At 39.0% G+C, this 24,770-nt stretch overlaps 1 long non-coding RNA gene across 1 annotated transcript in view; it reads right to left on the reverse strand.

Moving 5' to 3' along the window:
• The window catches only part of LOC128928850 (uncharacterized), a 315,424-nt gene that overhangs the window by 171,656 nt on the left and 118,998 nt on the right, over positions 1-24,770 (reverse strand). The window lies entirely within an intron of this gene.

A 24,770-nucleotide genomic window follows, 5' to 3' on the forward strand; every position in this document is an offset into this window, starting at 1 on the left:
AGTCAGAAACCAATAAGATTAGCATAGTAGTCCATTTTCACACTGCTATAAAGATACTACCTGAGACTGAATAATTTATAAAGAAAGAAGGTTTAATTGACTCTCAGTTCTACATGGCTGGGGAGGCCTCAGGAAACTTGCAGTTATGGTGAAAGGCCAAGGGGAAGCCTGACATGTCTCACATGGGGGGAAGGATGGAGCAAGCAGGAAGAGGGAAGTGTCAGACACCTATCAAACAACCAGATGTCGTGAGAACTCACTCACTATCACAAGAACCAGAAAGAGAAATCTGCTTCCATGATGCAATCGCCTCCCACCAGGTCTCTCCCGCAACACATGGGGATTACAGTTGGAGGTGAGATTTGGTGACGACACAGAGCCAAACCAGATAGATAGATAGATAGATAGATAGATAGATAGATAGATAGATAGATAGATGATTGATAGATCTAAGATGATAGATATAGACAGATTAGATAAGATGATGATTGATAGATATGATAGATATAGATAGATGTAGATTATAGATAGATAGATGATAGATAGATAGATGATAGATAGATAGATAGATAGATAGATAGATAGATAGATAGATAGATAGATAGATTTGTTAAGGGAACTGACTCACATGATTATGGAGGCTGAGAAGTCCCTTGATAACTGTCTGCAAGCTAGAGACTCTGGAATGTCTTAGACCCTGGAATGGCTTAATTGAAGTCCAAAAGCCTCAGAACCAAAGAAGCTGATAATGACACTCTTAGTCCAGAAGGCTGGTAGTATAAGTCACAGAGTCCAAAGGCTACAGAGCTTAGAGCATAGATGTCCAAGTGCAAGAGAAGGTTGTCCCAGGTCCAGGAAAAAGAGTGAATTCACCTTTCCTCTGCTGTTTTGTTCCTTCCAGGATGCCAGCTGATTGGATGGTGCCTGCTTATTTTGAGGGCAGATCTTTCCCACTCAGGCCACCATTCACAAGCCAATCTCCTCTGGAAGCACTCTCAGAGACATAACTAGAAATAATGCTTTGCCAACTCTCTAGGTATTCCTTAATTCAGACAAGTTGACCCCTAACATGAGTAATCACAGTGAAGAAGTCATACCTACCAAATTTTATTTTAGGAATTGTGCTTTTTGTGTCCTACAAATTACTGTCTAAGCAAAGGTCAAAAACATTTTCTGTTATGTTTTCTTCTAGACATTCTATAGATCTCATCATTTAGATTCATATTTCATTTTGCGTTAATTTCATTGGGTGTGATTCATAGAGAAAGGTTTGTGATTTTGCATATGGATATCTAGTTTCTGCAGCACCATTTGTTGAAAATACTATTATTTATTTATTAGAATTCATTTATACCTTTGTTGAAAATCAATGCACTACGTATGTGTGGGACAATCTCTGGGCTCCCTACTGTGTTTCATTGGTCTAGATATCTACATTTTCTCCAATATCACAGTATTAGAGTGATCTTATAATAGGTCTGTAAAGCAGGTAACATCAGTCTTCAGGTCTTCCCTGATTATGCCTGCAGTTTCCCATCAACCAGGAGTGTGTGGAGAGCTTATCTAGCCCTTCTGTTTTTCCTAGCTCCTGAATCACTGTTAAATTTCTATCTGATTTGTTCTTTCCTTCAGATGGTCTGCAACCTCAGGTTAACAGAGCTCTGTATTGTCCCCATTTGTTTTCTACAAAGCTTGCTGCTTTTGTGAATAATGCCAGTGAGCATGAGCTTTTATTCTCTGCTCCAAGTAAAAACTGAACCAATGGCAGCAAAGCTTAGGCTAAAGATTCCCCTGGTTTTTACTCTAAGTTATAGCAGCTTTTCATAAATAAACAATTTTAAATTTGTTGTTTGCCCAAGTCAATCTTCAGAGCACTGAAATGGTTATTTTTCATAATTTTATTCAGTTTCATATTTATATTTTGTAGAATGGATTCACAGGACTCTTTATATTGCCATGGCTAAAAGTCTTATCCTAAGGAAAATATATTTAATATATGTCTTAGTCCATTTTTTCTTGCTATAACAGAATACCTAAAACTGGGCAATTTATAAAGAACCAAAGTTTATTTCCTACAGCACTTAAGACTAAGAAGTCCAAGGTCAAGGGGCCAGCATCTGGCAAGGGTCTTCTTGCTGTATCATCCCATGGCAGAAGGCAGAAGGGCAAGAGCATGTGAGAGAGGTGGGGGGTGATGAATTCACCTTATCAGGTACTCACTCCCATGATAATGACATTAGTCCATTCATGAGAGCAGGACCCACACCTCAGTACTGCTGCATTGGGAATTAAGTGTTCAACATGTGCTTTGGGGGCATACATTCAAACCATAGAAATATATATATCTTTAAAAATTAAGCTATCTGTCTAGAGGGGATAGGGTCACAGTTGCATAGTAGGGTTCCTTAGGTCTATCCTTGTCTTACATTTGATGGGCAGGCTGCTTTCATACTCTCCACTCAAGAGACCCAAAGTCTTGCCTGATGGTGTGGCAGAGGGAACCCTTCTCTATGAAATCGACCAGGGTTTTCAATGATAAACATAAATAATTAACTAAATTAACAGATAGTTGAATTTCTAAAAAACAACATCACAAATAGAAAGGACGGATTTGTTTAAAAAACAAACTGAATGGCTTGCCTCAGTAAAAATAAAAAGTCTGGGTATTTTTTATTCATATTCAAAGAGAGATTTTTGAAGATGCCACATCCATGAAACAGGTTGATATGAAAAAGGAGCAAACAGGGCTAACAATCTTTCATTGTGAAATTAAAAATGAAGAGAAAAGGAAAAATCAGGACATGGAGAAAAAAGACAAAGAGAAAGATAACATGACAGAAAAAACTGGGATACAGAAGACCAATTTCCATTCAATACAAGTTTAAGAAGAAAAAACAGAGGAAATAGAGGGGAGATAAATAACCAAAGAAATAATGGAATATTATTGAACACCACAGTTCACACCTGTAATCCCAGCACTTTGGGAGGTTAAGACAAGAGGATAGCTTGAATCCAGGGGTTCAAGACCAGCCTGGGAAACATAGCAAGACCCTGCCTTTACAAAAAATACAAAAAATTATACAGTTGTGGTGCTGCACACCTGTATTTCCAGCTACTCAGAAGGCTGAGTCTGGAGGATCACTGGAGCCCAAGAGTTCAAGGTAATAGTGAGCTATGTTCCTGACACTGCATTCTTCCAGTCTGGGTGACAGAGTTTGATCCTATATATCAAAATACAAATAAATATAGAAAACCATTTTTCAGAGTTAAAGAAACACATTTGCATGTTGAAAAGGTTCTCAGGTGCTGAGCAGGATGAATTTTCAAAAAGAACTACAAGTTACAGAACATTGATAAAATTATGGACTACCATAGCAGAAAACATCCTTAAAATTTCCAAAGTTAGCAGAGGACAAGTCATTCATACAAGAGTAAGAAGTGGGTTAATACCTGCTTTCTCATCAGCAGTAACCAGCGAGTAGAAAACAAGATGATGCTGTCTTTAAATTCCTAAAGAAATTTAATTCAGAATGTAAAATCCAATCAAGCCACAATAAAGAATGAAATCAAAATAGAGACATTTCTGAATGTCCATGTGCTCAAAGTCTCCAGCCTGCACCCCCAATGACACCCTGCTTGAAAAGTCTCCAGGTTTGGTCAGATAATTTGTTTTCATATCTTTACTGCTCACACACTTAAAATAAGTAATTAAGAAGGTTGGCACTGACAGGAAAGTTGTATTTGTGTCTAAATTTTCCATTTCATGGATCAGGGAAATCAGTCTTTATGTTTTCTACAGCCAGTACTTCCGTGATTACAAGAAGAAAAGCATACTATTACTTCATAAAAATATCATATTAAAGTTTTCTTTTAATTTTATTTTCGATATTCAACCAAGAATACAATTCTGTTTTGAGGCAAAAAACAGTCATTTGTAAAGTATATTACTCAGAAAGCTGCACTTTATTCAGCCACTTCTCAAAGCTGTTTGAAATTATATTAATGGAGATCTAAAATAGCTGTGAAAATAAAAATACAATGCAAAAATATTTTAAAAGCCGTAGCCTCTTAACAGCCACAGTCTCTTAACAGCCATAGTCTCTTAACAGCCATAGTCTCTGACTCGTTGGAAGAAAAATTAAATTTAACATGATTATGTTTATTTAACTTTAGATTCTTTAGCACTTCTAAATGTACACGGAAATGTCACCTTAACACTGGAAAGGACCATTTACTTGATCATCTATTACAGAGGAGTATTTGTAAATTCAAGTGGTTTTGCCTCTTTTCAGTTGTGCAAAACTCACAAAAGGTAATTTTTCTTAAGAGATACAAGTACAAAAGGAAAAGACTATCCATCAGCCAAAAGAAATAGCAAAGGATGACAGTTGGCCCTTGTCAACCTTGGATTCTCAAGAAATACGTCACATTCCCATTTGGAGGAGAAAGTTTAACACGTGATGTAAGAAAGTTCCAGTCCAAGAGATGTGCAGTCAATTTTCAATAAAAGTTAAATTAACCTTTGTCTGCAAGAATCTTTCAGGCTAGCATGAAACATAAGAAACACATAGATGAGACATTCTTTGTATTTGGAAAAAAAGGAAATGGAACTCCATTAGGATCAGCTAGAGCATGGAAATGTTCACATAAGTTTTTGATTAACACCTATAATCTATAATATGAGGTAAGTATTTGTAGTCCTATTTTACAGATAAAGAAATTGAAGATCAGGAACTCTGAGTAATGTATCAAAAATCACATGGGTAGTAAGGGAGTGTTCTGGCATCTGTAGCATAGTCCTTATTTAATGGTATCATAAACCTGTTTTGTCTTCCTTCTCTGTTACAATATAAGCTTGATGAGTGTAGAGCCATATCTCTCTTTCTCATCATTACATAACCATGGCCCTTTACAAAGTTTAATTACAGTGATAACTAAATAAACATTCATTGATTAATGAGTAGTTAGGAAACACCTTAAAATTTGAATGCAAATTTACCGTGTGTGCCATCCTTCTTAACCATCACCTGTGCTGGCAGATCTACTACTGTGCTGTGCTGTGTATCAAGTTGCCTAATACCTATAGAACTAATTTGTAAATTGGGAAGTGTCATATACATTTAATTGTTGTGTATGTTGGTTGTTTATTCATCTGTTATCTTTAGAAGGCTTTTGTTGAATATTGACCACAATCCAAAAGACATCTAATGGTCCCTTCTCATGTTCTCACAGTTCCTACCCACCGCCCTAAAGGTGACACTTACAAAATGGGGCTTTCTCTATACATATTTGAACTCTGTAAATGGAATTCAAAAATATATATGGCTTCTTTCCCTTATGTTTGAAATAGTCATCTAAGTTGTTTTTCGCAATCATTTGTAGAACTGTCGTAGTCATTGCTATGTAGGCTTCTCTACTGCTTGGATATACCGCAATTTACTTATGCATTCTAATATAGATAAACATTTGAGGGTTTTTTTCAGTTTTTAGTTTAGCAAAGACTGTTGCTAGGCGTGATCATGATCTTTTTCTGAAGGTATTATGCATTTCTGTAGACATAGTCTTATATGTAACATTTCTGGATCTTAGGGTATATGATCCAGAATATAGCTGTGAAAATAAAAATAGGAAGCTTCAGTATATACCAGCAAAAAGTTGCCCAAAGTTATCAGGACCAATTTATACTCACACCAGTCATGTATGAGAATTTCAGTTTCTCTATACATCTGCCAACACTTACCATTATCAGACTTTTCAATTTAGCTATCTTATTTGCTGTACAGTGATATATCTAATTGTGATTTTGATTTTTATTTCTTCTATGAAAAATGATTTTGAGAGCATTTTTATGTTTATTGACCATTCAAATATTTTTTTTTGCAGCTTACTGGTTTTTTAGCCGATCTGTTGAATTGTGACAAATCTTTTTTTTTTTTGAGACGGAGTTTCGCTCTTGTTACCCAGGCTGGAGTGTAATGGCGCGATCTCCGCTCACTACAACCTCCACCTCCTGGGTTCAGGCAATTCTCCTGCCTCACCCTCCTGAGTAGCTGGGATTAGAGGCACACACCACCATGCCCAGCTAATTTTTTTTTTTTTTTTTTTTTTAGTAGAGAAGGGGTTTCACCATGTTGACCAGGATAGTCTCGATCTGTTGACCTCGTGATCCACCCACCTCGGCATCCCAAAGTGCTGGGATTACAGGCTTGAGCCACCGTGCCCAGCCATGTGACAAATCTTAAAGCTCCAGGGTCATAATATATTTGACTGTGATATTTTCTAAAAGCTTTATTGATTTATATATCATATTTTGTCTACAATCCTCCCAGAATTTATATATATATGGTTTCCTTTTATTTGTGTGTGTGTGTGTGTGTGTATATATGTATATATATATACACACATATATGTATATATATGGTTTCCTATTATTTGTATTCATGCATACATATGAAATACTATATGGAAGAAAGCCTAACATAACAAACAAATAATAATTAAATGGCAGGTTAATGTAAGAAATTTATGTTAGTAGAGCCCTCAGTATATGAAAAGTGAGTGAAAGAAGTATGGAGACAAACCCCAACTTCCACAAAATTAGTCATATGAAATTGTATCATCCTTAAAAGGTGAAATGTCACTGTCCAACTGAACAATAAAGAGGAGAATTAACTTATAATAACCAAATATTACATTATAGAATTTTGCTGTTGTCAACCTAAGTAACAATCAAGGAGAGATGCCCCAGGGATCTTATTTGGGGATGTGCAAGGGTTTTGCAAACCCCGAATATGCAGGCTTATGGGGACTTCGGCATTGCATTAGTCTGTTTTCATGCTGCTGATAAACAAATATCTGAGACTAGGCAATTTAAAAAAGAAAGAGGTTTATTGGACTTACAGTTCCATGTGGCTGGGGAATGTTCAAAATCATGATGGAAGGTGAAAGGCACATCTCCTTGGCAACAGACAAGAGAGCTTGTGCAGAGAAACTCCCCTTTTTTAAAACCATTAGATCTCATGAGACTCATTCACTATAAAGAGAACAACACAGGAAAGATCCACCCCCATAATGCAATCACCTTCCACTGGGTTTCTCCCACAACACATGGGAATTATGGGAGTTATAATTCAAGATGAGATTTGGGTAGGAACATATCCAAACCATATTATTCCACTCCTCATTCCTCCCAAATCTCATGTCCTCACATTTCAAAATCAATCGGGCCTTTCCAACAGTCCTGCAAAGTCTTAATTCATTTCAGCATTAACTCAGAAGTCCACAGTTCAACATCTCATCTGAGACAAGGTAAGTCCCTTCTGCCTCTGAACCTGTAAAATCGAAAGCAAATAAGTTACCTCCTAGATACAATGGGGGTACAGGCACTGGGTAAGTACAGCTATTCCAAATAGGAGAAATTGGCCAAAACAAAGGGGCTAGAGGCCCCAGGTAAGCCCAAAATCCAGTGGGGCAGTCAAATCTTAAAGCTCCATAATGATCTCCCTCAATGCCATGTCTCACATCCACATCATGCTGATGCAAGAGGTAGGTTCCAATGGTCTTGGGCAGCTCTGCCCCTGTGGCTTTGCAGGTTGCAGCCTCCCTCCCAGCTGCCTTCATGGGCTGGCATTGAGTGTCTTCAGCTTTTCTGGGCACATGCACGGTACAGGCTATCAGTGGATCTACCATTCTGGGGTCTGGGGGAGTGGTGGCCCTCTTCTCACAGCTCCACTAGGTGGTGGTCCAGTAGGGACTTTGTGTGGGGGCTGTGATCCCACATTTCCCTTCTGCATTGCCCTAGCAGAGGTTCTCCATGAGGACATCAATCTTACAGCAAACTTCTGCCTGGATATCCAGGCATTTCCATACATCATCTGAAATCTAGGAGAAGGTTTTCAAATCTCAATTCTTGACTTCTGTGCACTCCCAGGCTCAACATCATATGGAAGCTGCTAAAGCTTGAGGCTTGCACTCTCTGAAGCCATGACCCAAGCTCTAAGTTGGCCTCTTTCAGCAATAGATAGAGCAGCTGGGACACCGGGCACCAAGTCCCTAGGCTTCACACAGCACAGAGACCCAAGACCCAGCCCAGGAAACCACTTTTCCTCCTAGGTCTCCAGGTCTATGATGGGAAAGGCTGCTGCAAGGTCTCTGACATTCCCTCAAGATATTTTCCCCATTGTCTTGGTGATTAACATTGGGCTCCTTGTTACTTATGTAAACTTCTGCAACTGGCTTGAATTTCTCCTGACAAAATAGGATTTTCTTTTGTATTGCATTGTCAGGAGGCAAATTTTCCAAATACTATTTTCTGTTTCCCTTTTGAAACTTAATGCCTTTAACAACACCCAAGTCACCCCTTCAATGCTTTGCTGCTTAGAAATTTCTTCCACCAGATACCCTAAATCACCTCTCTCAAGTTCAAAGTTGCACAGATATCTAAGACAGGGAGTAAAATGCTGCCTGTCTCTTTGCTAAAACATAAGAGTCAGCTTTGCTCCAGTTCCCAACAAGTTCTCATCTCCGTTTGAGATCACCTCAGCCTGGACCTTATTGTTCATATAACTATCATCATGTTTGTCAAAGCCACTCAACAAGTCTCTAAGAAATTCCAAATTTTCCCACATTTTTCTGTCTTCTGAGCCCTCCAAACTTTTCCAATCTCTGCCTTTTACCCAGTTCCAAAGTCACCTCCACATTTTCAGATACCTTTTTAGCAATGTCCCACTCCTGGTACCAATTTACGGTATTAGTCCATTTTTATACTGTTGATAAAGACATACCTGAGACTGGTCAATTTAAAAAAGGAAAAGGGTCATTGGACTTATGGTTCCATGTTTCTGGGCGGGGCCCCACAGTCATGGCAGAAGGTGAAAGCAATATCTCACATGATGACAGACAAGAGATCTTGTCTTAAAGTGTAGGGAAACTGCCCTTTAAAACCATCAGATCTCATGAGAATCATTCACTATCATGGAATGACCCACCCCCATAATTCAATCACCTCCAACGGGGTTCCTCCCACGTGATGTGGAAGTTGTTGGAATTACAATTCAAGATAAGATTTGGGTGGAGACACAGCCAAATCATATAAGGCATATCCAAAGAGGTTGAGGAAAAGAGAAGCTTTTTTTTTTTTTTTTTAATTGAGATAGAGTCTCACTTTGTCACCAGGCTAGAGTACAGTGGCACGATCTCAGCTCATTGCAACCTCCACCTCCAGGATTCAGGTGATTCTCTAGCCTCAGCCTCCCAAGTAGCTGGACTACAGGCATGAATCGCCACTCCCAGCCATCTCAGTTTTTTTAGTTTATTTTTCCATTAGTGTTTGACACAAGTAATTCCATGTTGATTCTGAAGACTTTCATATTGTGATACTGTGATTTATCCAAATTTCAAACCTGTAGAAATAAAATTATTTTCCACTAGAGATAAAATTGTATCCACCACAAAAAAAAAATTGTATGTTGATAATATTTAGAGATAAGGCTTTTGGGATTTAATTGGGTTTAGATAAGATCATAAAGGTGGGGCCCTTGTGATGGGATTACTGTTCTTATTAAAAGTGGGAGAGGAAGAGAGATTTCTGTCCATCTCAGTGTGTGCACAAGGAAGAGGTCATGTGAGCAAAAAGTAAGATGGTTACCTACAAGCCATGAGAACACACCATAGAATGAAGCCTACCCTGCTGACACCTTGACCTTGGTCTTCCAGCCTCCAGAACTGTAAGCAGTAAATTCTGTTGTTAAGCCACCCAGGCTATGTCTATCTGTTATAATAGCCCAAGCAGACTAAGACATTTATTGATAAATATATTTTCAATAAACTTAAACAGTAATATGGTTTGGCTCTGTGTCACCAACCCCCAACTCAAATCTCATTTTGAATTGTTATTTGAATTGTAATTCCCAGGTGTCAAGGGGAGGAACCTGATGGGAGGTGATAGGATCATGGGGGCAGTTCCCCCCTGCTATTCTCATGATAGTTATTTTCATGAGATTTGGTTGTCTGGTAAGTGTGGGGCTCTTCCTCTTGGTGCACTTCTCTCTCTCCTGCCACCATGTAAGACATGCCTGCTTCCCCTTCTGCCATGATTATAAGTTTCTTGAGGCCTCCTGAGGCCTGGCCAGATATGTGGAACTGTGAGTCAATTAAACGTCTTTTCTTTACAAATTACCCAGTCTCAGGCCATTCTTTATAGCAGTGTGAAAAAGAACTGAACAATGGGCATAGGGTCTAGAAATTGTTTTTGTTTTATCTCATTTCCTTAATTATTATTTAACTAGTCATTATATAATTAATACTACTTCTTAACAACTCATAAAAATGTAGTTTCTAAGTTCAGCAAAATAATTTTTTTCTAGAGAAGGCTTAGTTGCAAATTAAAAAAAAAAGAAAGCAATACAATACTTAACTAGGGTAAAACAAAGAAAAGTTGGCTCTGAAAACAAACAGAAGAAAACCTTGTATACAGAAAGTCTTGCTCAAAAATAAGCTGTATTCTTAGTAAAAGATGTAATACAAAGAGTGGAACTCTTTCCTTTAAGAACAAAAAGAAAGAAATAGAGAAGCTTTCAATAAAGAGACAGAAATGTGAAGCTGAAAAAACAAGCTTCAGCATTAACAGTGAGGAAAAGAAATTGCAAACAAACAAGAAAGTTTAGAAAGAAGATGTATTTGGCCCTTGCCTTTTAAATAATGCCTTGGTATTACACTGCATTTAGTTCTCACTGTAAAACTTATCTAACCCAAGTTAATTACATTTCCAATGATAGTTGTGAGAGCAATTGCCAAGATTTAGTACATAAATGACATAAATTTAGTTGCAGAATAATTAAGTCAGAGTTTGAGTCCATACATTAAGCAATGGAAGCATAATTACATACTTATGGATGTTTAAAACTTCACTTGCAATTCTATAAAAATGGATTCAGCACAGATTCAGATTGCATTCACTTTCATTTACACTTTCTTTTCTTCCAATTCTAATACAAAAAAAAAAAGCAAACTGTAATTTGGGTGGTGCTTTATAGACCACAGCGCATTTTTTATGTATATAGGGAAATGAAATCTTTGTTTATTTCCTGCTTATGGCAGTACCAAGAGGTGGCTTGGAAGATTGCAGTGAGAGCAAGGGGTTTTGGCCTCACAATGAACTTCATCAGTGACTTCAACTTTGCCTTCCCAAATAGCCATTCTATTAAAAATAAAACATAGTCATGTGTGAGCTCACACGCATGTGCACACACATGTGCACACACAGGCACACACACACACACATGTTCTTGCCAGTTAATGCATTTTGAAGACAAGTCACTTGAATTTCTCCCCAAACTGTCTACCTTAAATTCCTCCTACATAAATGAATATTCAAAAGCCACATCAGAATTTTAGATCCCAGTGAAATCTATGACTTTCACTGATCTATCCATAGTTTTGATCCACTGTATTTTTAAATTTTACACTTTCCACTATTGTTATTGTTACTATTCTCCAGATAGTAAGATCTATTTTATATTCATTTTGATCCTGAAACAAGAAACCAAATGTGCAACATTCTCTTATGTCTGTGTTTCGTGTTTTATAGCTTCCTAGTCCCACAGGATAGGACATGAAACAGAAGTTTATTACCTAGAGTAGGAAATTTTAGAGCTCACATTCATTGCTATCAGTTGGGAACCAATTCTTCTTTCCCCTAAAAAAAAACCTGCAGCTATTTAATTAGTTTATACCAAGAATGATTAAGCAATGCAGTGTCAATTAACACACTTAGTGTGAAGGAAGATGATATCTAGTACTTAATTGATATCCTGTTATTCTTAAAAGTCATATGATAAATAGGAATAAAGCTAGATAATAATTCACTTTTCTCTTCCTCTCAGTTGACTACCTAACAACTAAATACTCCAGCTATTCCCACTGTACAGTCTCATTTACTGTTGCTCCTAGCAACCAGTTTATATTGAATTATGTACAAGATCACTTATAGAGGGGAAAAATTAATGGTGATATCTGAATCACAAAGTAGAAAGGCAACAAGCCTAAGATTAAATGTGTGTGATTGCTGCATATTGAACTGAATGACTATTTGGGATTAAAATTATTATAGCTTTGTTACTGAGTGGAGCCAATACTCTAATCCATGCGGGATTCTTATTATCTTTAGAGTCCTCCTTGATTCAGCAGTATAGACATCACCTGGGAGTGTGTTACAAATGCAAATTTTCAAGCCCCGCCCTACATCTACTAAAATATGCACTTCGACAAGATTCCCCCGGTGATTTAGATGCACATCAAATTTTGAGAAGCTTCTCAACTCTTCCTGTCATTTTAAGTGCCTTACTGAAGGAGTCTTTCACCATTACCTTGAAAGGAAAAGAAAAAAAAGCAAAGTGCTGGAAGTCATTTCCTCATCAGTGCACAATCCTCTTTGTTCCCAACTTCTAAATCCCCCAAGTACAATATTATTACCCCACGATTTAGTCATCGCAATGTGCTTATTCTTTGTTTTGACATTTTCTTTGTATAATAGAAATAGCAGACATTAACGATATGACTAACCTTGGAACTAAAAATCAATATTTGCTCCTTTTCTTCCTATTTTAAAATCTCTACAAGAGCACTGGAATGATTTATTACAACTTTATTCAATAAACACTTTGGGGCACCTACTCTGGGCCAGGTATTGCTCTGGGGGCTGGAGATTCTGCCCTGCAAAATTCACACTCTATTATAGAAAGCAGCCATATCCACAAAGCGTCAAAAGTCTGCCTGATTAATTTGCCTGAGAAGAAGCGGAAGTAAAGTCTGAGCTGGAATACTAAAAACAATGAAGAGTTTGAGTCAGGTTGAGAGGGTATTTCAAGCAGAGAAGAGGGCACATACATATGCACAGAACCAAGGAAGAGCTGGGGATGTTTAGGGAGCTTTAGATGTTTTTGGGGTGGGTGAAAGTTTTAGCTCCAGAGATAAGCAAGTCTATGAAGATCATACTGATTAAGAATGCTTAGTATCTTTTAGGCATTCCTCTAAAATTTTTAATTTTTTTAAGGTAGGAAAACTGTAGCCAATAATTAAATTTTAGGGTCTTTAAAAAATATTCAGAAGTTTTCTATTCTTAATTCCCAGAAACATCCATGCAATTTTAGCATTGAAACCTTGAGACAGTAGCTTCTAACTTTTTAACTACCTAGAACTCTTTATGATTAAAATGTCCCATATAGATCCCGTAATTTTTCAATATTTTGTCTATAAAAATATAGAATATATTTAAGCATATACTTTATGACCATGCAATGCATATTTGCATTGTTTGCCTAAGAATTTTGGAGCCATAAGACTGTTCTTGAAGACCTCCAGGTTGGAAACCATGGATACTACCTAGTGCAAACCTTGTTCAGGTATAGAATGTTCCCCACAGCTCCCTAAACAGTGTAGGGGAGAAAAGAATTTATTTTTATTTCCTTCCACTCATCTTAGATTCATTGGCTAGGGCCCTGCAAATTAGATTGACAGAAGACAATGTGTTAGTCTGCACTGCTATCAAGGAAATACTTGAGGCTCGGAAATTGATAAAGGAAAGAGGTTTATCTGGATCACAGTTCTGCAGGATGTGCAAGCAGAGCACCAGCATACAGTTGGTTTCTGGTGAGGCCCAGAAGGATTTAATCACGGCAGAAGGTGAAGTTGGAGCAGGTGTGTCACATGGCAATAGAGGGAGCAAGAGAGATGTCAGGCTCTTTTTAACAAGGAGCTCTCACATGAACTCACAGAGTGAGAGCTCACTCATTACCAAGCCATTCATGAGGGATTTGCCTACATGACACAAACAGCTCCCACCAGGCCCCACCCCCAACCTTAGGGATCACATTTCAACATGAGATTTAGAAGGAGCATACATCCAACCATATCAGACAGATTCGCAAGAGAAAAAAAAGCAGAAGTTTATTATTGACAACAAGTGCATCACACTAACACATGAAAACGCTCAGAGATAAGAAACGAAAAGGGGTCATTAGAACTGGGAGTTATATACCACCTTAACAAAAGAAAAGAAATGTGACAAGACAAAGGAAGAAAACTGAGTTTTTACCGCAACAAATTGTGGAAGGTAAGTATATGGAGGAATGAATAGAAAATAAAGCTAGTTAGTCAAGTTTATTCTGTAGATTTCTCTGGGTGCCATCTCTGGGCTGATAAGGATGTAGAATTGTCCCCAGTGACTAGCATCTTTCTTTCTTGAAAGAGAAGCAAAACATTTACTAATTTATTTTCTGATTTTAGGCAAAGAGGGACAAGGCAGACTTTTCCTTATATCTATTTCTTGTCAATTGCCTTCAGCTTAGAATAATCACATGCCAGAGTGGCAAATTTTGGGTGGCATATTCTGTACATCTAAGGTTGCCAGAATTTAAGTATGTCTCGGGAAGGCAGTCAGGAACACAGAATGCCACCTAAGAGAAATAATCTGTTTCTAGTCCATTTCTATATATTCACTTAGCACAGTGCTTGATATGTACTAACCATTTAGTACACTCAGAGTGAGTAATTTGAATAATAAATATGCTTAACACCTCAATTCATATCACTGTTTACTAGGCATTGCTTGCTAAGTTCTTTTCCTTTTTAAAATATTTGTGTCAATTTCTTGTTTCCTTATGAGAAAAGGGGAGGATAAAGTGTTTGCATCCAATGTGTGATTAACAGTAATCCCTGGAGGAGATGTCAATAACCAATGTGCGGCTAGTAAATATACTATTACCATTAGACCTACATCCCAGGATCAGATGGAAGCTGGGATGAAAGGAGACTAGTCTTGGGTCTGGAAGATAGATGAAACAAATCATGCCCTGGGAACTCCCTAATGCAAGTGCGTGAGTCAGTCCCCTGAGACACATCCAGGATCCCCCAGGTACCAAACAGCACAATGCTGAGAGGAGACATGGGCCCTGGTGCAGCCTGAAATCATGAACCCAGCTTTATCATCCTCAGAGACACTTCTTGGAATCTGAGAAGACTTTTAAGACAACTAAAGGGAAATATCCTTTGCATTGCAGAAACGATTTTTAAAAAGATTATTAGTTCCACAAGGAAGCACCTGCTAAGAATATAAATAGACTCAAGGTTTAAGATAAACTGCAATGAGTAGTTCTTATATATACCTGCATCATTCCTCAAAATCCGAATGCTTTCACATTCTCTGTCTTGCTTGGACTCCAAGACCCACCGACTATCCAGAAGATGAATATGTTTATCTTCATTTTGTAGATGAGAAAACTTCAGTTCAGAAAGGGTAAATAGCTTACCCATGATCACCTAACTTTTAAGTGGCAGAGTCAGATGAAAATCTGAGTTATGATTCTTAATTGATTAGGAATGCTGAAGAAAGGGGGCAGGGAGGAGGCCTGATCACAGAGACGTGAAGAGAAAGGGGTGATTCTCCTCCTACTTTTTTTCCTTTTATGATTGATCTAGATTCCACAAGATGATGACCATCAAGCTTCAAGCTGGCTCAGTGCAGAGCACTAGGTCTTGGGAGATGTCGAGGTGTTTTACTGAAAAGAGCTCCATATCAGCTGAACAGTGAGAACACATGCACACAGGGAGGGAAACAATACACACTGGGTCTGTCGAGGGGGCAGGGGGAGGGAGACCATCAGGATAAATAGCTAATGTATTCAGGGCTTAACACCTAATTGATGGCTTGATATGTGCAAACCACCATACAAATACCTATGTAAAAAACCTGCACATCCTGCACATGTATCCCAGAACTTAAAATAATTTTTTTTAAAAAAAGAGCTCCATATCAAAATAATTAAACAAAATTAGAATGATGTGTTTATTAAATAATTGTATTAAATAACCTTTAATATGCAAAATGCATTGTATATCTCCAGAAGAATATATATGTCAAGATTTAATCAACAAAATGAATTGTAGATCTCCAGAAGGATATATATGTCAGCATTTCGAAACATTTCATTTTCATGAGTGATCATAAACATCTCACAGAAGCTATGAAACCAGGGGAATGATAAGTAAGCAAAATGAGAAATCTGTGCATATGTGGCGTGACACTAAAGACAGAAGTGCAACACTCATTCAGTGGTGCCTCCACTGCCCTTTCCTTACGAAGACCAAGGAAGGCTTGCAGAAGAAGGAGCACCCCTCCAGAAAGCCTCTTCAAAACAAGCTCTACTCGGGATGTTCTTTCTGACTCTCCAGCCCATGGCTACCTAAGTACTCAGTTTGTATTAAGCACTAGACCTTTGGACTTTAGCCAAGTCCCTGTTTTCCAAGATGAAGGACTATAATCCTGTCTTCTTTTATTCCTCACATTTAACATTGATTGTGCAACTAGTACCCACTCTGACAACCACCACCAGACACTGCAAAGTTCTCCCCCGACACAGGAATTCCAAAGTGAATGAGTGAATGAATGAATGAGTGAATGGCATCGTGGTTAAATATGATTCAGAATTAAGTCCCTAGTCATTTGTGACCAGTCTAAAAATGCTAAGGTAATTATTTCTTTCTTTTTATTTAAAGAGGCAGAAAAATGGCCAGTTATAAAATCTTCCTAATAATATCTGGTAATTTCAATCTCTGTGATTTAGTTACTGCTCTATATGGTGCCCCCTTTGTTATTCAAACTAAAAGAGTATAATTTATGATTCTATTTATTTGTTCATGAACACTAAATACCAAAAAAAATGAGGACTGTGTGTGAAAAGGGCACTGCCAGGTCCCTGGAGGAGGATCCATGCTAGCGGTGAGAAGTAATTTACAGCTTTAGCGAACACTTTAGGAATTGAGTACGGAATGTTCATTGCTTCCTCCGATAGGATAACAACAGCAATTATTATCATAGTGGTCAACAGTTTTGAGGACTTACAAAATTCCAAGCACTATTGTAAGCATTAGACTGGTGTTAACTCACTTAATCTTCACATCAGACTTAATGAATTAATTTTTCACTCCTTTAAACAGTGAAGGAAAATAGAGTCAGGGCCATTGAGTAATTTGCCCAAGGTCAAGCAGCTTGTCAATGAAACCCGTAGGCTCATACACTCAAAAAGCCAAATGCCACGGAACAAATAGAATCCATTAAAGCATCAGGGGACATCAGTTCCCCTGAGCCAACACCACCTGCTTTCAGTGTTTTCATCGGTGACATGAAGAGGTTTCGATTAGAATTAAATCCTTCAAGATTGAAAAATCAGGTGAACAAATCTAGATTAAGGGACCGGAGCTTAGAGTGAAGGTGTGATGGTCACCCTCCTGCTGAGAACTTCTGATGGAAAGAATGCAAATTTTCTCTGGAGTTTCATTTTTCATGATTCTTATGTTTTAAGGAGGTCGGGTTCTGTTTTATAAGGCTTCTCTTTTTTTTTTTTCAAATAATAAATAGAATGTCTATTGTAACAGGTGGCTGTTTATACAAAAGGCACCAAAACAGAAGCAGCAGCAGCTGTGGAGGAGTGTGTTTCAAGCCACATATTAAAATGAAGTATCATTTGTTTTTATAAAGAGATGTTTATTTTGTGATAATGGAAACAATTAATAGCAACATATGCTGCAGGGTGCATACCCACCAGTAATTAATGTGGCATTAATGTAGCTGCTTTTAAGGAAATGTAATAAATTTGAAAAAGCAGCAGAGTTTCCGGACTCCTCTCAAACATTAACTGGCTCTGTTTTAACAACCAAGTCTCTGTCCTGTTTGGATGCCTCATACCACATGCAAGTTCTTCAGTCTGAGTCTGAGCCTCACAACAATGATGAAGAAAAGTGCTTTGTGCTGCTCCTAATTGAATATTGCAGGCATTTCAAACAGAGATCCAGGAGTGAGCAGTAATTATTTAACTTAAGAACAGCTGTGAACTGACACCATTAATGTCCATCTACCTTTATTTACACTTGAAGCAATATGGCTGTTTTCAGCAAAATTTAAATTAAAGAAAGCTGGATTTAAATATGAAAGTAAAGATCATCGCATGAAAAATGATACCTTAGCTGGCCACAAAAGGCACATCCCAGCCAGCGTAATTAGGCTTTAAGAGTGTAACTCTATAACTCAGAGGCGGTGGGTTGCAGATCACAAAATCAGTGGCCAGCAAGGATTCAAGCCTTTCTGTCAGAACCAGGGACAAGAACTCGGTTTAACGTTCGTTTGGTTTTAACACCATAAGTAATGCCTCTTGTCTCTGTCCTTTCCCATTTTAGTTTATGAATTACACTTGATGCAAACTTTGCTTTCTCTCTCAAAACTGACCCGGGGCAATTGAATCCCAGATTGTATTCAGCTGGACAAACTTCAGGATTAAGAATTGGCATTTAAACACCCACGTCTGTTGAATCCTGTTGAACTCCGTATGTCTCTAAATTAGCAAAGCAGAAAATGTTTGGTGTAAAAAGCACTGGATTATGAGCCAGGGAATCAGGAATCCTATCCTATTCTCTGGGCAAGTCAGTTCCTGGCTTAGACCTTTTGGCAGCTATTAGGTTGGTGCAAAAGTAATTGTGGTTGTTGCCACTGGTAGTAATGGCAAAACTGCAATTATTTTTGCACCAACCTAATATGCCATAATACCATAGACTGGGTGATTTATAAACAACAGAAATTTATTTTTCACTGTTCTGGAATCTGGGAAATTCAAGATCAAGCTCCCTGAAGATTCAGTGTCTGGTAAGGACTGGCTTCCTGGGTCATGAACCACCATCTTCTCACTATAATCTCATAAGGAAGAAGGGGCTAGGGTTCACTCTGGGGCCTCTTTTTCAAGGTAGCATCCCATTCATAAGGGCTTCTCTTTCATGACCTATCTGCTCTCCAAAGACCCCATCTCCTAATATCATCCTATCCAGGATTAGGATTTCAACTTATGAATTTGGGGGATCGCAAACTTTCAGAGCATAGCCGCTCCATTTCTGTAAAAGAAGTTGGATCCCAGGGTTATCAAACTCTACTTCTAAGATCTAAAAACTTCTGTCACTTGAGGTCTTAGCATTAAATGCTTTACCTTATCTTGTACACTCTTAGTTTTAGATTATGATTCAACATGGATTAGTAAAATGAATGCTGAGCAAAGACAGAAAAACTCCGTTTTCTGGTTTGTTGGTACTGAAAGTGTGTCCTGATCAACAGCAGTGACATCAGTGGGGGTATATCAGAAATGGTGAACCCCACCACCAGCAGCAGCACTAAATCAGAACCTACCAGACAGACCCCAATGTGATTCCAAAAAGATTAATATTTGAGCAGCACTGTGCCCATTCCGGCCTTGCCCCTGGCTAACTAGGAATTTGACAGGTTCTATAGACCATTTAGATAATGTTCTTATTTTTAGAGATAAGCCCTCATCATCTTTGTTCCCAATGAGACATTGTTCTAATGAGGTAACATATATGAAAGTCCTGGAAAACTGCAAAGGGCTAGGCTGATGTAGAACATCATTGAATGTCTCCCAAAGAAAATGAACTATAATATTTGGTAAACTTATTTCTGAAATCCAGCTATGAGTTCAGCAGTTTTAATGTGATCCCATAACCCAAGAACTGACACCTTCATGTACTTCAAAGTCTGAATAATCACTCATAAGTAAGCTCACTCTCCCCCAATTCTTATACAAGTCTGGAGAATTCTCCTGAGTTCCAGACTCATGCCTTAGACACCCGTGAGGTTTTCCCACAGCTACAAACACTCCACTCATCCTCAACAGAACATGTCCTTATAAAGCCTTAAATCTGCTTCAGTCCCTGCTTCAGTCAACAGCCCAACTTCTACCCACTTGCTCAAGCCAAAAGTTTGGGGATCCTCCTTCACCCTTTTTTTTCTGTCATCCCATATACCTCTAATTACATTTCCTTTCGCGTTAGCTCCAAATATTGTGGGATCCCTTCACTTATTTTTAAACCTTCTAGTCCCCACCCTAGTCTGCAAATTACTATATCTTCTGTGCAGTTGCCCTAGCCTACTCCACACTCATGAACTTCAGTCTTACCCCGCAAGACAGAGTGGTCTTTCTCAAACATAGATCTGACCCTGTTATTGCTCGGCTTAAAATCCTTCCAGCGCTCCTCACAACCAGTGCAAGATCTAAACTCCTTCATATGGACTACAAGGACCTTCACACCCTGGCCTAGGCTTCCCACCTCATTTTTTTTTTCACTCTCCAATTCTGCCTTGTGCTAGAGCAAGTCTTAATCACTTACAGTTCCACCAAACACCAGGCTCCCTCTTGTCTCCAAGACCTCTCATAGGCTCCTCCCATTGCTGACATACCACATGGACCCACACTGCCAGACCTGCAGAGTGCAGCTAGAGCTTCCTCTCTTACTTTCTCGGACTCCTCCCTGCCCACCCCTTACCCAAGCTATTTCTGACAAATTTCCTTTGTGATCACAGCCTTTTGTGTTCATACTACCCCAAATCAGGAATGAGACGAGACAGAGAGAAAAAGTCAACAGTACAGGCTATGTGGTTAGACTGTGACATATTGACTCTGTCCTCCACCACCTGTGTGAATAACTCCTTGGTGCCTCAATTTTCCGATCTGTAAATTGAGATAAAGATAACAGTCCCCTCTTCAAAGAGTGATTGTGAAGACTGAGAACAGTCAAACACATAAAATACTCGGATTGGTGTTTGGCACATAGGAAATACTCAATATTCATTTTATTAGGCATTTCTTTTTAGGTTATTTCCTCATGAAAGCCCAAGTTTTTTGACATCTGTAACTTGAGCATTAGGAGAGGCCTCAGACCACCTGGTTCTAATATTTACTCTGGAACTTACCAGCTACATGACAGTGGACAAGTTGCTTAACCTTTCAGAGCCTCAATTTCCTAAGCTGCACAGTGGTGCAAAAATAGTGCCTGTCCCATGAGTTATGAAAATACACTGCAAAGAACTTAGATCTCTGGAATTTAGTAAGGCCTTGATGGAAAGATATTAGCTGTTAGTATTGCTTCTATTATTGCTGGTAATTTTTGTTTGGTTTTATATACTCAATGTTTTATAACATACATAACAGATGCCCAATATATGTCTATTGAGTTGATATTAATTAATTAGCCAGTACACTGGATCAAATCTAAAACTGACTCAGCTTTAGAAATTCAGCTTCTTCTTTTCTATTTCCATTGCCATGGACAGCAGGCAATTGCTGAGACTAATAGTGCATTTCCCTGCTTCAATCCAGAGAGGTTGACAGCATTGCCCCTCAGGAATTAGACTTGAAGGCAAAATAACTGATTCCTGGATGCTTGGAGATGGCTGGCTCCTGCAGGACAGAGGCCGACATGTAATCCCTAGTCACCATAATGACTCCATGCTCTGAACCACTCTTTTGTAAAAAGCTTCAGTAAAATGAATTAAGTTAAAGCTGCTACAGTCAAAGCTGTTCAGTCTGACTTGAGAAAATAAACCCAGAGAGGCCTTAGAAATCGATCTTGGAAAGATGGAAGAATGAGTTCCTTTTTACTAAAAAATGGTGCTCTTATCCCTCTGAAGCAGTAGCCAATTTCACATCTTTCTCAGTGCTGGACACTTCCAAAGGGAAAGCTTGGGAATTTGTACTAACATTGCTTGTGTGTGTGTGTGTGTGTGTATACCTGTGTGTGCACATGTACATGAGTGTGTGCGTGTGGATGTTGCAAGAACAAGGAGAGAGAAACGTCAATGGAAATCTCTTTCCCCCTACCCCTGGTGGTGATATGAACAGGAGACAGGGAAATACTAGGTAGAAGATGGCAGTTCCCCAGCAAAGGCCCCACCCTCAAGCCTGGAAACTCACAGCCCTAAATGGGAATAGGCATTGCTGTTTTCACACCCAAAGGTTGCCTTTTGACCCACCACACTCCCCCATCCTGCACCCATATAAACTGCAGACCCCAGGCTTCAGAAGCAGATAAGGAAGAGATCAACAGAAGAATGGCAGAACAACATGGCAGAAGGAAGAGAAGGAGCTGAAGCTGAGATGATTTCAACTGGAGGTGGTCAGAAAGGAGATTAGCTGTTGGACAGCCCAACTCCAGGGAAAGATCATCTTCCCACTCCATCCCTTTTTCAGCTCCCCATCCATTTCACTGAGATCCACCTTCACCACACAGTAAAACCCCAGCATTCATCCTTCAAGTCCATGTGTGACCTGATTTTTTCCTGGATGCTGGACAAGAGCTCAAGATACAGAAAGCTATTACACTGGCCCTCTGCCCTTGCAAAAAGACAGAGGGTCCACTGAACTGTCTAACAAGCCATCCATGGACAACAAGGGTAAAAGGGCACACTGTAACACACACTCATTTAGGCTTCAGGAGTTGCAGACACCACCCCTGGATGCTGCCCCAGCTCCTGCACCTGCCTGTCTGCATGCTCCCATCACATAAGAGGTTTGAGTGCACACAGTGGCCAAACAAGATGAGCCACACTTCTGTTGCATGTCCTGCTAGAGACGTTCAGGAAACTCTCCCACTTCATCAGGATGTGTATTTTCTTCTTTATTCTTTTCTATATTTTGTTTTACTTCCTGCTATATAAATGTATTAATAAGCAAGAAATATTTTCAACTCCACTAGCGTACTAAACTCTTTCTACCTTTTGGCTTCTGTGAATGATTTCTGGGAAATTCTCATCATTTTCCACTACCTCCAAACAATTTCTCCAAACCACTTTCTCTAAATTAGCCTTCTCATCCTCTTATATTCTTGCATGACACCATTCATTTGCCTTCATGAGTCGCTCACAATTTACATACAACTGTTATCTTTAGGGCTATGATTCTTTAGACAGTATCTGTCTTCCCCTTTAGACCATGAGTTCTGATAGGCTAAATACCAGCAGTCTTTCATAGCCTGTAGCTCAGGCCTGGCACAGCGTGTGAATGAATAAACTTATCCTTGCATCTCCTGCGTGGAATCACACAGGCATGGCATGAATGACCTCTCACATCCCTGCTACAGACGTTGCTGTTATGGCCTTCAGAACACAGAAAGTACCCAGGCCTGAGTCAGAGGAGACCTTATAAGAAGTAAGATGTATGAAGGGTTCAGGGTTTCAACAGATTTTAAAGCATGAAAATTAGGGTTTGGTTGGGGTAGCCAGTGTAGGGTAGGTAAGGTAGGTACAGCATTTGAGGCCAGTAACTTACCTGCAATCCTGCACCCTTACAGTACAGTTCACAGTGTCTGACTTCCACTGGCCCCAAGCATGTGCCTGGTTTCACCTGAGGGCTCTCTCTGGCCACCAGAACCAGCTCTGCCTATATACACCACAAAACAGAAAAATGGGGAGGTAATTCCCAGCTGATGGAAGTTGGTTTGTAAACAGTACGGCTCCCTCGACCTTGGGTGGAATATTGCTGGGATATGTACTTTGTACTGTCTCTCAGGTTTACTCAGTAAGGTTAAACGCAGGGCTGTTGCCCTACACCAGCGTTGAAGAGGGGCCTGTTAATCTCTAGCAATGGTGTCGACTCCCAGGAAAGCATCAGACCCAGGCACTGCTGCCAAAGAACTCAGTCTGGTGGCCATGACAAACTCAGAAATAGATCATTAAAATTGTGATATTGGGTAGCAAGGGCAATGCCAAAGGTGTATTCAGCAGGCTTGAAATCACAGAGGGGTTCCAGGAAGAAGAAGACGGTGAGTGCCTTAGGAGCAGGTACACGATGATTCCCCAACTCACAGTGGACACTTTACATCCTCATTGCCAAAGGCACAAATTACCTGCCTGCTACAAAGAGCTCAGGGTAGGAAAAGAACAAGCTGGGTTTGGCACTCTAAGATTCTTGGTGAAGATTTTAAAAGTCACTAGTTTCAAAACCTCACAAAGCTTCCTGAAGCAAGAGAGGTTCTTTTCAGGAGCAGAAAATAGGCAAGTTTTATATTACGCAATATAAACATCTACCTTCGCTCTTTTGCTTACTCCACAGAGACAGCTGGCAGAATGCATCCTCAGAATCAAAGCATATGACTCCTCCTGAAATTGCACTTCTATAATCAAGCATCTTTAGAGTATATAAAAGGTTTTTGTGGTTCAAAAACTCAATGATAAAATCTAATTTGATACCGAGCAAATTAAATTTCTATTGAGGCATTTTGAGAAAAAAATGAAATGTTATTGTAACTTATAGCTACACAAAGCATAAGCTCTATATAAATATATCACGAAAAGGATTTTTCATGACTCAAACTTCATGAAATACTTCTAAAAGCTATCTTGACATGTTGTAATTATTTCTAGATTCTATTAAGTTTTGAGGCTCCAAATGTTGTTCTCCCTTTATAGTGTTTGTCACTGTTTAAAAGGGGACTAACGGCCAGGCGTGGTGGCTTATGCCTGTAATCCCAGCACTTTGGGAGGCCAAGGTGCGCAGATCGTCTGAGGTTGGGAGTTCAAGACCAGACTGACCAACATGGAGAAACCCCATCTCTACTAAAATACAAAATTGGCTGAGCATGGTGGCACATGCCTGTAATCCCAGCTACTTGGGTGCCTGAGGCAGTTGTATTGCTAGAACCTGGAAGGTGGAGATTGTAGTGAGCTGAGATCACGTCATTGCACTCTAGTCTGGACAGCAAGAACAACACTCCATCTCAAAATTAAAAAAAAAAATGGGGGAGACTAAGGACATATACAGGAATAGGGCATGAGCTATAGTAGCTGCTAATATGGTTTGTGATAGATTTTCTTTTTTAAATTTTATTTAATTGACAAATCATAATTGTACATACCCATGAAGTACATAATGGTGTTCCCATACATA

This window comes from Callithrix jacchus, chromosome 8 (assembly GCF_049354715.1).
Source record: "Callithrix jacchus isolate 240 chromosome 8, calJac240_pri, whole genome shotgun sequence".
Lineage (NCBI taxonomy): Eukaryota > Metazoa > Chordata > Mammalia > Primates > Cebidae > Callithrix > Callithrix jacchus.